The sequence below is a fragment of the Brachycentrus maculatus genome, unplaced genomic scaffold, assembly GCF_059751285.1.
Source record: "Brachycentrus maculatus isolate JH-2025_06_01 unplaced genomic scaffold, ASM5975128v1 h1tg000188l, whole genome shotgun sequence".
In the NCBI taxonomy this organism is placed as follows: Eukaryota; Metazoa; Arthropoda; class Insecta; order Trichoptera; family Brachycentridae; genus Brachycentrus; species Brachycentrus maculatus.
This window is the reverse complement of record NW_028280939.1, coordinates 1692402-1711893: the sequence shown is the minus strand read 5'-3', so window position 1 is coordinate 1711893 and position 19492 is coordinate 1692402.

The window sequence follows — 19492 nt, the reverse complement described above, 5'->3', positions numbered from 1 at the left end:
CAAATAAAAAAATGTATGAATGTTTTTTTTGTAAGCAAGTCTTCATTTATTTTATATTTGTATTTCCAGGAAATTTTGAAAGTCTCATTTCATTCATGAAAGTCAACAGGAAATTTGTTTACGAACCTCGAAATTCGTTCAAAGTTGCAATTTATTTCACAACATAATATTGGCTAGAAGTATTAAGTGCCTACTTCCCCTCTTGGCCTCAGTAATTGACCCGTGATGGGAAGTCGATGGCTTGTAAGGGGTTGCGAGTCGATAACTTGAAAGTATGCCCTGCGGTTATCGGTGGATATTAATGCTCCATCTCTGTTATCTTCTCGGATCATGCCACAGTTTAAAGAACATTATGATAAGGTAGATTACCTCAAAAGGAAATTCATTGAACTGATTATAGTTTCGATAAAAAATGTAGAATTACAAGTTAAACTCACGTTCTAAAACCAAAATGTCAAACAAATATGTGAAAACTCTTCTTTCAAGCAAAGAATGAAAAAAAACTTAGGAAACTTTGTCTTTAGTTAAAACACCTATGATTCACGTTTAATTAACATGCACCAGAAGTTTAAATGTTTCATTTATTGTTTCAGCATTAACTTTGTGGTGAGACATGTTACAATGATTAAAGAAAACACTTCGTTTTTTACCACTTGAGTTTTATTATAGACTACATGTTTCAGATGTTAAACTTCCATCATTCAGGTCTGTATAATAACTGATTAGTTATTATACAGACCTAAATGATGGAAGTTTAACTTTTGAAACATGTAGTCTATAATAAAACTCTAGTGGTAAAAAACAAAGTGTTTTCATTAATCATTTTAAATGTTTCAATTGAATTCATTAAAAATGGATTTAAATTTAAAAATTTCTAATTGTCTAATTTATACAAATAAGATACAGCTCCTTACCCTCTCTTCATCTTTCATCGTCCCAAGGACAAAAAAAATTAAGACGTAACTTCACATACGGTATTTAAAAATTATGCGAAATGCATCGAATAAAATGAAATAATGAAATGAAATGCATTGATATAATGAAATGCATTGATATAATGAAATGCATTGATAGATTATTATAAATAGAGGTGTTTATTAAAAAAAACTTAATTAAATAAAAAAAACATTCAGATACCAATAAAAAATAATGAAAAAATCTCGATAAAAACGTAGAAAGTCAAACAATAGTGTTTAAGATGCCCTCCAAATTTGGTCAATGGTAGTAAGGGTGTATAAGGACAGTAATAGATATATCCTTTATAATTCCGGCTGTCAAGGAGTCGAGTAGTCGAAGACATAAGACCTAACGATTCCTCATTTCTCGCGAATGTGATATCCGTAAGTGAAAGCCTAGAAATGAATATGCTAACGTTTCTAAACTCCTTGGAACGTTTCGAGAAATAAACATTTTTCCGCCCCAGCGGTTACCCTTGTGTATCGGGGAGGGAAATTGAATTGAAAACGTTGTATTGGAAAAAGGATTTGCGGGGGAAATCTAGCTACGCGCATTAATAAATTATTCAGCTACACAAACGTCCCTCGCTAAGAATTGTCAGGTTAGAAAGCGACGATTTCGGTTGTATAATATTTTGAATTATGATCTTTGCTTAATGCGTATTTGCAAATCGTTTTCTCCTAAGGGGTGGAATATTTAAATTCAAACCATTTATAATCTTACGAATTTGTGATTTATATTACTTTCGTGTCGAAAAACATCTGAACCTTTTTTTGTCATCCATAGCAAAAGGAAATTATTCAACTAAAAATCTTCATTAAACAAGACAAAATCTACTTATAGGTTATTTTGATAAGAAAACTGATTGTTTCGATAAACATTCAAGGATTATGACAATATTTTTTTTAAAGGGTCAAGATATAAAAACAAAAGGTTTTTTCTAATCAAAAACCACAACAAAACATTTAAACCCTTTAATTTTCATTATTAAAAAATATATATGTTTAAATATTTTTATTTTTTATTAACATGAATTATTGATGACGATTGCTTTTTTAATCCTATCTTCATTCACATATATAGAACACCGCATCAAATAGATGCAGTATTGACTTGTCATTAATTATATGAAGGTATGGTGATCAGTTCCGTTCTCTAGATTGGAGAGAGACGTAAAGCATATAATATTTGAAGGAATATACAAATAACGCGAGTGAATGCAATCAGGGTGGTAAATGGTAAAGAAAATAAATAATGTGAACAAAAGTGAGTGATATATAAGAGGTAAAGGTGAATATCATCAATGTATGCATAACTCTGGGTTGCCTATCCGTACTCGTATACATGCAAGCAACTGGAAGCATTTACGAGTTTATTACGAAATGTTGGTTTTGCTTTCTTTCATAGTGCTAAGAGTTCTGCATTGCATCGATGCAATGTTATATTTATCATCAATTACGCAAAGATTATTAACAAGTCCAGTTTAAAATAAATTGAGAAAATCTAACCAAAAATGGAAACAGTAAAAAACAAGCAATATATGTATGTATATATATATATATATATATATATGTATGTATATATGTATATATATATATATATATATATATATATATATATATATATATATATATATATATATATATATATATATATATATATATATATATATATATATATATATATATATATATATATATATATATATATATATATATATATATATATATATATATATATACCGCTCTAAGAAATATAAATTTAGATTCACAAAGGCGATGAACGCAATTCAGATACAAATTACTGTAGATGCCTTAAACAATAGACCCTGTATTCCCATCAAAGAATATAAGTCATTAATATGATAATTTATATTTTCAGACAAAATTGAGATAAACAAACTGAACCCACTGAAAGCTTTTCAGGGCGTGTACATGTATAAACAAATCCGTTTTGAGCATTACCTAAACGTGCAATTCAGCTAGAGTTGGAGGCTTAAATTGATATCGCTATACGGGAGCTTTTAAAACGAGTAGGTACCTACCCACCCGTTATTTCTACGTCGGTGTTATTTATTTTTTCCTGCTGGCAACACAGGAAAGCGCTCGGGGCGGCCGATTGGCGGGAAGGATGTTAAAAACGGGTTTGTAAAACGAAGCGAAAAGCTTCATATTCAAAATCCATGTTGATTTGAATATAGAATTTGAAAAGATGAATGGGGTAGATTGTCGATATTAGCGAATCCGTGTTTTTTTCCTACGATCTTTTCAATACGCTTACGAAAACATTTTATAAATCGCATATTATTTTTGAACGTGCTCGTACGAGTATTACAAAGAAATGCTTGTTTCAGTAGTTTAACGGTTTATACATACAAATACTTAATGATCCATTTTAACTGTGTATTGTTATTATATTTATAAAAATCAAAATGTAAATGGCCATTTGTTCAAAATCTTAAATCTCTTGAAGGTATTCAAAGATTGTTCAAAAAGTTTTTTTTGTGTTTCATTACAATACGCGCGGGTTTTCACTTACACTGTGATAGATATTTTCACCGGTGACGGATGAAAATATCAACATTTTTAACAGCTTTTTTACATCAATGGCAGCGCCATGTATTGAATTCAACAGAAGCACGCACACACAATACTGAACATCGCTCATAACGGACAGGGTGCTTTTTTACAGTTCTAACTTCCCCCTACAACAAATTAAAAAAGGAGGAAACTATATGTTGAAGCGTTTTGTTTCCTAATTTATTGTAGATCCTTCATTGTGAGTGAAGCGGGTAGCGTAGTTGTGCTCTAAAGGATTTTTACAGTTGGTAAAATATGATATCTATCTACAATATTCCGCGTACTGAAAGTGACTTAACATGCTTGTGAAGTAATTTTGTGTTGTACTTTTAAAGCAACATAAATTAAGGTACATTAAAGGTACATTAAATATACACATAAAAAACATTGAAGTTATATTTAAAGTTCATCAAAGGTACACATAAAATTATATTCAAGGTACAATAAAGACAAATATGAAGTACATTAAAAGTAAACACAAAAGTACATTAAAGGTACATTAAAGATACATATAAAATACATTTAAGGGTATTCAAAGAACATTGAAGGTTCACATAAAATTTCATTAAAGATACATTAAAAACGTATGTAAAGTAAATTGTGTTTATATTTAAAGTACATACAAGGTAAGCTTAAAAGTACATTAAAGGTACTTACATTAAATGCACATTAAAATAAAATTAAGGTACATTTACAGTACATATAAAATTGCATTTCAAGTACATTGAAGGCACATTTAAGACACGTATAAAGGATCCTTTTTTCAGTATGGAATGATGCAGATTTTGTAGCGTTTTCATATTTTTCTTGTAGTACGGTTAGTATTATTGATTAATAATTAGAAAACAGTTAAAGGACTTCCAGAAACATCTTTTTAAATAGTAAAATAATCATGATGTTACAATTCTATCAATAGTGAACGTATAAAATGAACGTATATGTGAATGAACGTATAGGGATATACTTTCAGGTACTCCATTAGATCGGTAATTCTATTTCAGTCTTCTGCTAAATAAATGAAGTTCTCTCCGTCTGTACTTTGGTAGATAGAATATTAATCCCATCCCCTAATAATTATTAAATACTTCAAAATCGATAATAGTAGAAGCTTCTCGACTAAATGCATACTGATGCTTTTTTTTCATACATACATATATTTGCGCATAAATAGTATTTGAGTATAAAACTTTATATGACATTATTAACTATTACAGTATTTTCAATAACTCATTTCAGTCATTTCCGCTTGTTAAAATGTAATAATGCAATTTAAAACGTTACCCCTATAACGTTCCCTTTGATAAAGCGGAACATATCTAAATGTTTAAGGGGGGTTAACTGGATATATATATATATATATATATATATATATATATATATATATATATATATATATATATATATATATATATATATATATATATATATATATATATATATATATATATATATATATATATATATATATATATATATATATATATATATATATATATAAATATATAAATATATATTTATATATATATATATATATATATATATATATATATATATATATATATATATATATATATATATATATATATATATATATATATATATATATATATATATATATATATATATATATATATACTTACATACTCAAATATATAATAACACGAGACTGCTCTTTTTTTCTAGTTTATTGTCTTGAAAAAGCTTTCATTCCACCTTTATTTATCTCTTTACTTAAAATGTTACATGTTTTAATTATCTCAAAGAAGTCATTTTCAGACCTCAATTAGAATATTTATTATTAAACTTCAGATATTAATGAAATACATTTTCACTCCAGACCTTTCTCAAGAAACGTTAACTTCCTATCCCAGGGAGGAATTCAAAATAAAATGTTGTTTATACTTACAAACAACACGTATACGTTGCTGATTTTATATAGAACCCGGATCCTTTAATTGTAATAATAAATTAATTAAAAGGAGTCTTAATTAAAATTATACGTGAGATCTATTAAGAAGGAACAAAGGTATAATTTTAGATATAATATGATATAGGCTGATTTAAATAAAAGATTTTCCTGTTTATTGGAAAATCTTATTTCAATAATATAAATATTCATATATTTTCTGGGGATGAGAAGATAAAAAAAAAGAATAAACACTCAATGAACTTACTAAGAATAGAGTAAATGATGTATTGAAATTGGTTGTGAAAATAAAAGCCTATCAGCGGAAGCTAAACTGTACACAACGAGTACTGGTACCTTCCCTAATGTATGGATGTGAAGCATGGAGAAAAAAATAACAAGATGGACTGGAATTTTAGTTGTTAAAATCCTGCAATCGATAGAATGACATATAAACTTGTAAATTATATATAACTTAAATAAAATAATAGGTGCCTATCAGCTTTGATTAGGAAAAAATATTACAATCTTTGTAATTATTCATTTCAGTTTTTCTACTATAAATGATTCGAGATTCGGTCGCACGATGGTTCAGTTTTTAATCTTTTTTAGGTGTTTTAGTGAAATTCTAATATATTACTATATTACACGTTTGTTCCTTCAAAATGAATAAAAATTCAATCTTTTTAATATAAATTAAATCAATTATAAATTCTCATTGATAAACCCAAGTTTTTTTTATTATTTTTTTACTTTAAATCATCAGATACCTGTATTTTCACAATGTACATATCAGATAAATAAATAAAACATGTTTAATTAAACTTACAATTTTTTAAACGTTTTTTATAACCGTCTTGAATAAATTAATAAAATTATATAGTTGATTGCGTTAAAGTTATAACATAGGTCATGATAGAAATATTAAAAAATTACGTTTTTTTTAACAAACTTTTGGAAATATAAATACCATCATTCAAATATTATTTTGGTGTAAGTTACTAGGGGTGTTTTATATTAACTTCAAGGTTTATCATTAATTTGAAGACTGCCACGATTTCTGTGGAAGTCTAATTGCGCGCGCAGTGATCTTGAACCAAACGAGCGAAATAGAAGCAAAATTAAACTTTGTTCCGAATACTTTGCATAGTCACTGAGCCAATTAACGATTTTCTTTACGTTTCCCCTAACAGGTGATGTTATTCTCTAATTAATAATTCTCTGAAACGAATACTGTTTAACAAATTACGTGCATAAATGAACAAACGCAAATTGATGAATACCTTGCTTATCAAAATTACTTCTTCTGTTTTGTATTTCCATCAGAAAAAGCAGAAAATTGTATAATTTAATTAATTTAAATAGCATTTTATAATTTTAAATGCCTAAAGAGACATTTGAAATGCTGAATAATGATTTTTAATGCTAAATATGGATGTTTAATGAATAATATGGATGATTTAAATAAAAAAATAAAATACTCGTTTGTACAAGACAACTTTTTGAAGGTAATATTAAATGCACTACTAGTTTTAAAAACTATTGATGTTCTCATAAACAGGTAAAAAAACTGTATTTTTATAAATATTTCATTTTATTTTTAGAGTAAAGTTTACATTTGCCTTTGTTGTTAACCCATTTCTGTCTGAAAAAATTCTGTCTATACGATAATCACTGCTAAGAAAGATTTGCTTATATCTTAGAAAGATTGACGATTTTACGTGTTTTTTTACCATCGCAAAAAATATTTTATTGCTACGTTCATTTAAGTATAGTCTGTCTACGTCATGTAGTGGCAGCCGCATTTTCTACACATCAAGGAGTTCCCGGGTTTGATACACAGGAGAAGGCCAAAATACATTAACTATATATTTTACGAACCAATATTTGCTTTATTTGTACTAAAACCTTAAGTTCGAGACCTGTCATCTTGTCTTTATGTCATTATTTACCAAGATAACCTAAGGTCTATAGGATACAGTACTTTATGCACCATTGGGTGCTGAAAATGGTAATTATAAAAATTATAACTTAAAATAAAATATGACGGTTAAAGAATTTTGACCTTTTAAATTTTGGTGAAGGTTGATTAAAATCACAAGCCATTGTTTCCGATATCTGATAAAGCCGATAAACGAGTCGATTTTGTAAAAAAAAAGTTATTTTAATTCTTCGTAAAAGTTCGGCAAAATCAATTTTCTCTTACATTGGGAATAAAGCTGATTAATCAAGGAAAAGTTAAAAAGTAACCTTTATAGAAAATTAAAGTCAACGTTTGAAATTTTAAGCTGCCTTTTTTTCGATCAGATGTATCAAAAATCCGAGTTTTAAGAAAATTGCGTTGGTGTTGATGGACTTGTAAAATATATTCATGTAAGGTCAAAGGTTAAAAGATCATCACTTTATTAATTTAAAAGCTATTATGAATGTAACATTGCGGGTGTCATTCAAAATAAGTAGATTTTATCATCGAAATTACAAGAATTAAAATTCCAAAGGTCAAAAGTACTTCTAAAGAATAATAATTTGACGGATTCTGTATTTCTGTTAAGGTTTTTCAAAGAAATAGTTTTGGTTGTACAATTTTCACATAGTGATTTTTTCATTAAAAATCTTTTTTATTATGTAATATCATTTCACAATCTGCTTCTTCTTCTTTTTCTTCTTCCTTCTTACGGATCCTCGGATGTGTTTGTTCCGTGATCCGTCTCTTGTGATTTGGATTGCCAGCTGTCACGCCATCAATTTGGAGGTCTTTCAGATGATCTTTTGCCATCTCCGTTATCTTGAAGAACAATTTGAGCCAGTCCATTTTCTTGCATTCTATTGACATAAAATTGTCTTAATATCGTCTTCCATACAACACATTTTCCGAAATTCCATGTTCCTTATTCGGTCTCTTTGCGTTTCCGGTTATGCACCTTAATGTCTTTTCACAATCTAAAAATGTTTATATTAACACAATATTTACCGAAATGTATTTTTTTCTTAATTTTTAACTAACTAACTAACTAACCATCACGCCACTTCCCCGCAGGAGTAGGCAGAGAGAATAGAGCGCCACACCACTCTGTCCTTGCAAACATTATTCGCCTCTTCTACGTTCATGCATCTCCTCATACATACCCGCTGATTGTTACGACTCCTAACCTGACCACTTTCAAGTATTTGGCATACCTGATCGTGTCATGTTTTTTTCGGTCTTCTTCTGCTTCTTTTCCCACTAACATTCGCCTCATAAATTTGTTAATTTTTAATTTTCTGAACCAACAAATTATGAAATTCTTGAAATCTTTTTATATTCTACATAAAAACGCTGTTAGCCATGAGCAATGTTCAGTTTTGCGTACGATGCTGTTCAGTCCAATACATGGTGCTGCCATTGCGGCAGTAAAAGCTATTGGTGTAATAAAACATGAATCACCTATCTCAGTTGTATAAAAAAAAAACATGCAGTTTTTTGAGTCCAACCTTGTCTCAAAGTTTGAAATCAATTGGTGAATAATTTCTATAAACGAAAATTTACATTTTAATTTCTATTGATATAAATGAACACTAAAAAAGGCGAGAGATTTATTCGTTTTGAAGGGAAACCAGGTCCGCCTCCGTAGTGTAATGGTCAGCATGCTCGGCTACCATTCTGGAGGTACCGGGTTCGATTCCCAGGGGGGTTTAATAAATATAAGTGATTTTTTCACTCTAATATTTATTCAATATTACACTGGACTGGTACCTGAAGTGGAGGGCTGATCACCTTTCCTTCATGTGTAAACGATCGAGATAACAGTGCGTTTATATGAAGCAGTGCCCTATGCACCATTGGGGTGCGGTAAGGGTTTTATTATTATTAATAAATGAACATTACAATTCATTTTTTTTTGTATGTCTTATTTATTTTATTTTTCAATTTAAATTTTTATAAAAAAATATTTACATTTTAATTAAATAATATTTATTGGTATATCGATAAAAGTAATATCAGAGATGTCCACTGTCATTTATTATTTTACATATCCTGAATATGAAAAATGACCAGGTAATCAGAAATTATTATAATAAAATCCCCATGGATATCGTTCAGGGAAAAATAAATTAAAGTTAAGGCAAAAGAGAAATCCTGCGAATGTTCTTTAATTGAGTTCATAAATTATTACCGTGACTAAGGTACTTTAAATGGACTTCTTTCCAATGAAAACTTTTTTTTATTAATTAAAGGAATGTCCTGAATATTAATAATGGTAATTAATTCCAATCGAGTTTCGAGTTCTTTGAGATAAGTTTATATGCAGGGTTTTGTATTGTACATTAATTCAACGGCATTAACATTAAGATGGTTTTTCTATAAAAACTAACATAACTTTTTTTGTTGTACCTGAGTACCTGAGAATGGTGAATAAAAATATAAAATGATCACTTAAACCTGCCTTTGACTAGACGTACACCCTTGGTTATGTAAGTATTGGTTCATTTTCATCTTTGTTTAGCATATCTAAGGATGATTATAATGCAGGATTCGGATCTTACGTACTAATATAAGAGTTTCTGCTTAGTAAAAAGCTTCTTTACATCTCACCAATAGATGTTTTTAGTGAAGCTCTAGTGATTCAAGAACAAGGTTTTTAAATTGGTTCATATATATAGAACTTCCAAGAATTTAAGTAGTGTGGTTGTCAATAATGGGTTGAATTGGTGGATGTTACACGTGTGTAAAGTGATCACTTAAACCAGCGTATGACGGTCGTCAGCCCCGTAAATGCCCAGACTTCCATATTCTTCTTCATCTTTGATGAGATGTCAAAAAATTATATATCTAAGGGTGTTAAACAGGGATGTGTAATGTCACTGTGGCTATTTAACGTATACATGGATAATTGCATGAAAGAAAAGAAAGGTATATTGGAGGTTTTTTTTATTTTTTTTCTTACTGCTGCCTTTTGCGCATAAAATCAAATAAAAATACTTAAAATAGTTACCATGTAAACTGCTATTGCGTACGTATATTTTTTAATTTTTGTTATTTTTTTAATATATAAACGAAGCTTCTTATTTTTTAGCCCTGTGTAAAGCAAAACCTGTTAAATAAAATAAATTGATACTTTATTTCTGTTGAAATTGTACTTTATCTTTATAAAATTTATGTTTAAATGTAATAAAAATAATATGATGCATATTAATTAAAATCATGTTTCAGGCGTCTTCTAACGGGTGAAAATAAGTCTCTTATAATTTTCACCTATATATAGAAAGATGAGGAAAGGGATTTATATCACAAAGTTCTCGACAGATACGATAGGGGTTTTTAATATAGTGTACATTAAATGTGCAATTTCCTAGAATTAAGGCTATATGGGTTAAATAATGTGTAGAATGGTGTATAATGTAATCTACAACATTTTGAGTGTGTCCAAACACTTGTTCACAAAATCTGAATTATCTCCAATTACAGGAGTTATTTTCATATTATTTTTTGACATATCATCAAAGATAAAGAAAAATGAGAAATTCTGGGCATTTACAGGGCTGAGGACCGTCATAGGCTGGTTTAAGTGATCATCTCCTCAATAGATGTCTCTAATGAAGTTTAAGTGATTCAATAACAATGTTTCTGAATTGGTTCACACATATAGAACTTCCAAGAAATTGAGTAGTGTGGTTGTCAATAATGGATGGGTAGAATTGGTGAATGTAACACGTGTGTAAAGTGATCATTTAAACCAGCCTATGACGGACGTAAGCCCTGTAAATGCCCAGACTTTCATAATCTTCTTCATCTATGCTGAAATGTCAAAAAATAATAAAATCATCTTAGTTTTGACTAGCTGCATTTGGCTAGGAGTCAACCCCGTCAACCCCGTAAATGCCCAGACTTCCATATTTTTCTTCATCTTTGATGAGATGTCAAAAATTAATATCAAGTAATCGTTTAAACCAGTATTTTTATTAAAATCTTAATGCATTCCCATCAACTATCACCCAATAGTTAAATTAGGAATGATTGAGTAAGGTTAGAAAAAGTCAGTAAGGTTTTATTTTCGTGTTAATAATAAAATTGCAAACAAAGATAAAGAAGAAATAAATAAAAATGTAAATATCATTATCAAATAAGTTGAAATGAAATTTTTATGGAATTCATTATTTTCTGTCAATCAGTTTACTGAAGTATTTATTTTCTAAAGATATATTGTTCTGAAATTTCTTTTTTTTTTCAAGTTAAGGTAAAATAATTTTTATTTTTATTTAATGTTTTTTTTCGTTTAATTTTATTATTTTGTTTTTCTTTCAGACAAAAAGTGAACATCGAAATGTTTGTCCATGCCCCAATGAGTACTAATACACCTGCATTGGGGGAAGCTGGAAGGTTCTAAGAAAATAATCACTCTATTGATGAGATTGGCTGGAACCGGAAGAGAATCGTGAACAAAGTGGCAAAATGGCGGACTGGAGCTTCCTGTGGTGGAGGCTGTTTTTCCTGTTTGGTAAGTTTTTATTCCTTTTAAAGTAGACGCCTTATTGGACTTGTAGAAAGGTTTGCTGAAGAAGAAATGGTGCTGTTATTTTTACGGCTTTTTCGTGTTAACAAATGGAAATTTATCATGGCGTAAATACAGCTCTCTTATATTTTTAATTTTAAAAGTTTAATTATTCTGACTTACTCTTATATTAGACCTTACCATAATATTATATTTTAAATACAATTTTTCATAATGGCACAATTTTGAAGCTTTCTTAAACATGCACATTATTTTATTATTTTGTTATTAGATTGAATATTTAATAAATAAAATATCTTTTAATCTTAATAACAAAAAAAGCATATTGTGTGAGTAAATGACAGGCAGTGGCGGATATCTAGTTTTTCATTAAGTACAAAAAGTAGCATTTACTCGTATGTAAATTGATATTTGAAAACAGTATATATATTTCTGTTAGACTTAAAAATCAGATAAAATCTGTGTTTTACTAAATAAATATTTTTTTAAAAACGTATTTTTTTTTCTACGGTAGAACACATCCTTTTTTTTCAATTCATATCTATCCATAATTATTCACTAAAGTTAGGTGGGTAATGCTTTTGTGCCTATAGGAAACGTAAGCCACTGATGACAAAAGTAAAATTTAGAAAAAAAAATGATAATCTACTGCATGTGATACTGTTGACAAGAACATCAGAATGTTATTTTCAATTTTACGAAGACTTATTATAGTTATTATTTTTTGACATCTCATCAAAGATGAAGAAGAATATGGAAGTCTGGGCATTTACGGGGCTGACGACCGTCATAGGCTGGTTTTAGTGATCACTTTACACACGTGTAACATTCACCAATTCTACCCATCATTGACAACCACACTACTCAAATTCTTGGAAGTTCTATATATATGAACCAATTTAGAAACCTTGTTCTTGAATCACTAGAACTTCACTAGAGACATCTATTGGTGAGATGTAAAGAAGCTTTTTTATTAAGCTGAAACTCTTATATTAGTATGTGAGGTCCAAATCCTGGATTTCAATCACACACTTGAGAAACGCCAGAAAATACCATTTTCATTTTTATTATTTAAGCTTATAATTTGACCAGAGAATTTATTTACAACATTTTGAGTGTGTCCAAATACTTGTTCACAAAATAACTCCTGTAATTGGAGATAATCCAGATTTTCTGAACAAGTGTTTGGACACACTCAAAATGTTGTTATTATAGTTACTTAAATGTGCTTAAATTTTTTTAAATTTTAATCAAATTAATAAGTACGTGAGTACAATTTTTTTTTATTTTTCTTAAACTAATTTTCATCCTTAAATCACCCCTCAGTGCATGTGCCATTTGGATTCGTTCACTGTTTATAACAACATTGACTCAATCCTAAATGTTTAAAGTTCATATACCTCTAAGTCTTGCATCATTATTCGCCTCACGAAAGCGCTTGAGTGTTTCTGAAGCGGAAAAATAGTTGAACAAGAAGCAATATATTTGCAGACACGCTTCTATCTATCTACAATCTACATGTGCTCGTCCAAACGTACAAAATCGAAATAATATATATGGTACGTTATGTACAAAATGATGTATGAATTTTTCGACACATATTGCCCTACTTTTTCAGTTCTTTTAAGCATGTATTATTTTTTCTCGTAAAAGAGCATCATCCGCAAAAAATAGTTATAACGGAAAAAACCTTTTTCTCACAATTTACGTTTGTAGTTTTATTTATTTATTTAGTAAAATATTTTTGTGTCTAGGGTCACCTTTTTTAACTTAGTTGACAAATACTTAGTATGACAAACCATACTGATATTTTTCAAAAATCTGTTTCATATTATGCTGACTACCAACAGTTTTTAAGGCCTAACTAACATTAAATTGCAACTTTATTTCCTATAAACCCAGGTAACATTTTACGTATTTGATTTTATTCTTAAAACACCGCTTTGCATTTAAAGAAATAAGTTTTCTTCGAAATATTTATACGGTTTTGAAAAGAAAAGAGATATTGAACGTGTTAAAAAATATATAAAAAAAATTTCCACACATGGCATATTCTAAAAACAAAAAAAATCCAATAGACATTTTTTTTTACAAATCGAGCGTGAAGAGACATGTGCCCTCTCCGGTGGTCGCTGGACGATTGTACGACACGGTTACAAATTCTTCTAATCCTTATCCGCACCCAATGGTGCATAGGGCACTGCATCGTAGCGACGCAGTGTTATCTTGATCGTTAATTGCATGAAGGCAAGGTGATCAGCGTTGCGCTTCAAATTATAATTAATTTTTTAAATAGCAAATTAAAATTTAAAAAAAAAAATCTTTTTTAAATAACAAAATAGATTTTTCCCATTTCGTGGGATTAAATTCAACGAATTCATGAGGCATTTTTTCTTAAAGCTGTCCAACGTGTAGTTAAATATTCAGCCGACTTAAGTTTGTTTAAGGAGAAAATATTATGAAATCTTCTTGAACTTTTTCAGTGACAAGAGCTTTTTGAAAGTTTTCCCATACACCACAACACCAAGCTTTTAACGACTGGTGAACGATGTGAGCTTTTTCATAAATCCACTACCAAAAGAAGTTTATAAGTTAAAAGTTTTACTCACTGTCAGCCATAAATGTCCAACTTCAATATTAAAGGTTAATATTATAAGACAGTTCAGAATTTTTATGATAAGGATAAAGCTTGTAATGTTTCAGACCTCTCTTAAAACACTTTATATTAGTTTTTTACGTTTCAAATATTTTTTATCATCTTACTTGAAATTTCAACAAAAATACTAAGTACTATAAAATTACTTAATTTACTTTCAAGTGAAAACGTGTTCCTTTTTAGCATCACAGCTGAGAGTTACATAAAAATTAAATTATTTTGATTTCTTTCTTCAGTTTAGATTTTTCACTTACTTCAGTTTCTTTAACGTTGATTTTTTCATTCTTAATGTCTCATCCATAACTAGGTGGTGCATTAGGCACCATATCGGATTCATGCATTGTTAACTTGATCACTAATTATAAGAAGGCAATATTGTTTCTAGAATCAAGATTCTTGGACAAAGGAGTGTTAAATATTTGGTTTAAAATATATGACAAGGATATTCCTTTTTAATGGGAAAGGTAGTGAATTAAAAAAGGGTGGTAGCATACAAAGAATCTCAGTTAGGCTAAGGCACTCGGGATGGCATACCTGTACTTACACTAGCTTGGACATTTTTAGTGTTTTATTGATTTTTTTTACGTTTTCATTACTTTACATACTGTCCTAAGCTAAGCTAAGAAATAAATTAATTTAAAAAAATACTTTAAAAAAAAACTTAAAAAAAAAACTTAAAGAGTTACCTCTAATGATACAAATTTGACAACAGATCGCTGGTTTTTCTCCAAAAGTATAACCACTAACGAATTCTTTATGTAACATTTAATGGAGGATACTTTTTAAGGTTTTTGTCACGTTGCGCCGTAATGGGGCTGGAACGAGTGATCCGATTTACCTTTTATAAAACATTGTTTTTTTTAAGCGGAAAAAAATCCTAAAAAATACGAGTGTGATAGCATTACAGTTATTTATGTGGCCTCGATTATATATTATTCTTAAGATATAAAATTCTGATTTGAAAGAGGAAATTAAGTAAGAAAAGTGATATCTCCACTCACACAAAATACTCTTCTTTACTATAATATATATGTGCTTTTATTATTATATCTCTTATACCATTTCTTCCACCTTAGAGAATGATCACGCTAATCCTCACATTGCATGCGATAAGATGTATTGCAAATTGCTTTCTTTACACGGAAGGTGCCAGCATAGCGGGTGTTATTCTATTTCACCAGAAAACCGATGAATTTATCTAACAATGCCGTTATTTGTAACATAATAATAATTAACACCCTAAAAAAGAAAAATTTATAAATATAAGTTTTTATATTTTATTCGTATATATTAATGAAATATATAAAATATAAACGGCACGTATCTGAAAAGCAAAATTATAACAAACAACAATACAGTCAAAATACAATCTCTCCATTAACCACTTTTGTTTTTTGTACTTTTCACCAACCGGTTTCGATAAAAACGTCAAAATGTCATATTCTGGGTTAGACATGTGCTAAACCTAAAAACTGTGAAATATTATACCTAGTTAGGTGAAATAATCCTTAAACCTACTTACTTAACTATAAATATTTCACATCTTTAGATAGTTATTTGTCTCAGACTAATGTGCAGCAAAACAATATATAATAGATTTTCAAATGGTAATATAATAAAATAATGCAAGATTTTGATAACGTATTAACCCTTCCCGGTCCTATGTCGAATGTCATTCGACATCGACTTTATTCCGGTGAGTCCTATGTCGAATGTCATTCGACATCGACTTTATTCCGGTGAGTCCTATGTCGAATGTCATTCGACATCGACTTTATTCCGGTGAGTCCTATGTCGAATGTCATTCGACATCGACTTTATTCCGGTGAGTCCTATGTCGAATGTCATTCGACATAGAACGCGAAAGCCCGGCCTTTGCATCGATGACTGTTTTCACAGATATCATACATTAGATGTCTATAAAATGTAATAATAAGAGACAAGATTGTATACATTCAAAATAAATATAAATTTTTAACATAAGTGTAGTTTTATTTTTTAAAAAAACTTTTTATTCTGTAATGCTGTTAACCTATTGTGGACCTGATGGAATTTGTAATTTTTTTTTCGGACCGGAAAGGGTAAACGATAAAATTATGAAATTAAATGTTTCCAAAAAAAGGTTTTTTTAATGAATTTTACGTACACTACAAAATGATATAACTTCTATATGGAATCCAAGCCCTTTATTCGCGATCACATACCAAGTCAATTATTATAAAGAGATGTTTAACGATTGACAAGTTGAGATTAAAAGTTTCATTTGAGGATTTCGGTCAATCTAATCCATCGGAGAGTTTCCGGGTAATCCTTTTGAAATCGGAGATATAAACTTTGAAATCAAATATCATAAATCCGGCTAGTTCAGGTATAAATTTCTATGAATTTATGTCTGCCCATCCGAGTATTGGCTCCCTGAAATATACCGAAAAGTTGGTTGCGGTCGCAAGCAGACAACCTGCGGTCACCGGGCTCGTCTCACCGAAGGGAAGATATCGAGGGTTGTAAAATGGTTCGGGGAAATAGGTGGAGAGGGTGGTTGAATCGGAGGGCGGATATTGCGGTCAGATCAACACCTGCTCGCCGAGAGATCTAATCATTGGGAACGCCGGGTTTATCTCGAAATGTAATATTATTTTCATTTCGTGCTTGATTTGTGAAAATTTAGACACACGATGAAAACGTGATTGCTGTACACTTTCTCATCTCCTACATCGTAAACGTTTACCATTTTTAAATGAATTATACATTTCAAAAGCAATGAATTTTTACCATTTTTTTATGAATTATACTTTTCAAAAGCAATGAACATTTACCTTTTTTATATGAATTATACATTTCACAAGCAATGAACGTTTACCTTTTTTATATGAATTATACATTTCATAAGCAATGAACGTTTACCATTTTTATATGAATTATACATTTCATAAGCAATTAACGTTTACCATTTTTATATGAATTATACATTTCATAAGCAATTAACGTTTACCATTTTTATATGAATTATACATTTCATAAGCAATTAACGTTTACCATTTTTATATGAATTATACATTTCATAAGCAATTAACGTTTACCATTTTAATATGAATTATACATTTCACAAGCAATTATGCGACCATTTAAACGTAATGTAACGATCTTTTAACTTTTGAACGAAGTTATAAAAATTATCGAAAAAACAGAAAGACAATTACGTAATAAGGTAAAACGCTTATAACGTGGGCCATGTAATTTCAAAACATCAATAAAGACAAATAATTATTACATTTTGAAAATAAATGTTTTTCTTTTTTCTTCTTTTTCTAACGTTCTTCATCATGAGAAATGCTACGTATTACGTGTGTTGCTGTAAAGTTAAATAGATGGCGCTGCCATTTTTGGTTTGATATTTAACTTTAAAAAAAACATGTTTTCACATGTCACAGGTGTTTTAACTATTTAAAATATGCTCTAATGTCCCAATTAAATGTTGCTACAAAATATCATATCAATCTGTGAATTACCTTTAAAATATTTTTAAAATATCTAACGAAAAGATCGTTAACGTTACTTTTATAGAAAGATATGTTTAATAATGATATAGGATTTATTGTTAAATTAACAAAAAATGTCATTTAAAATTCAAAGCCCTACGAAAGGGGTATTTTCATTTGATTTCTTTCTGAATTTATTCCAAAACAATAATTTCACAGGACGCACTTCTAAACAAGTCGATATTAGTATCGGTCATTGAGTTCATTATTTTCAAAATCGCGGAATCAATTTCTCCCTTATAAATGATAAGGCCGGCGAAAGTTTCCACCTTAAATTGAATTAATCCGAAACGTTGATAATAATTCGCGGCAATTCAAGCGTAACTGGCACTTGAAAACGCTAAATAGGTCATTAATTATTTTTAATCGCACAATTGAAATCATTCAAAGGTCCAGGGTAGCATACAGACGCAGTTGGCTGTGTGTGTTCGCGTAATTAAGCTTGGCCATCATTTTCAGTATTTGCGAAAACCGGATACAGATACTGGAGCGGAACCGGACCACCAGACGCCATGGCAGTTTACACAATAAACGTAGCCTACCTCTACACTAGTGTAAATAAATAATAAAGCCTTAAATTTTGGCGCGAAGCTGTTCTGAGCCAAACAAATTATCACAATAAATTTAAGCTGAAATATTATCTTTATCTTAATTTATACAATTTGTACTCTACATTTCATCACTTTATTATACTATTTTCACACCAAGTAATTATTACGACCGTAATAAATTTTACCGATCGTGTAAATATACAAAACAATTCATTGAAAATAATTTTTAACTAATATAAATATAAGTGATTTATTCACTGTAATATTTATTCAATACTACCATGGACTGGTACCTGAAGCGGAGGCCTGATCACCTTTCCTTCATGTGTAAAACGATCAAGATAACACTGCGTTTATATGACACAGTGCCCTATGCATCATTGGGGTGCGGATAAGGGTTTTTATTATTATTAATATAAATAAATTTTGAGTAAGCTTTTCCTATCATATGCAGGAATATTGATTCTTTCACTAAAAATACAATGTAGAAGTAAATTATAGAAATTACCATTAAAAAATAGGTATAGATCTTTTTTTTGATAGACAAAGGATTGCATTTATAATTTAAGATGATAAAAAAATGATTGAAAAAACACGTGAGTTTATTTATTTTTGACTACTAGTTTCGGTAGCAAAGCTTCCATCTTCAGGTCTTAAAAATAATTTTATTATTCAGACCTGAAGATGGAAGCCTCCGAAACTAGTAGTCATAAATAAATAAACTTAAGTGGTATTAAAACAAGATTTTTTCTTAATTATTTTAACATGTCTTGCCACAAAGTAAATGCCAAAACAATAAATATGATTTTACAA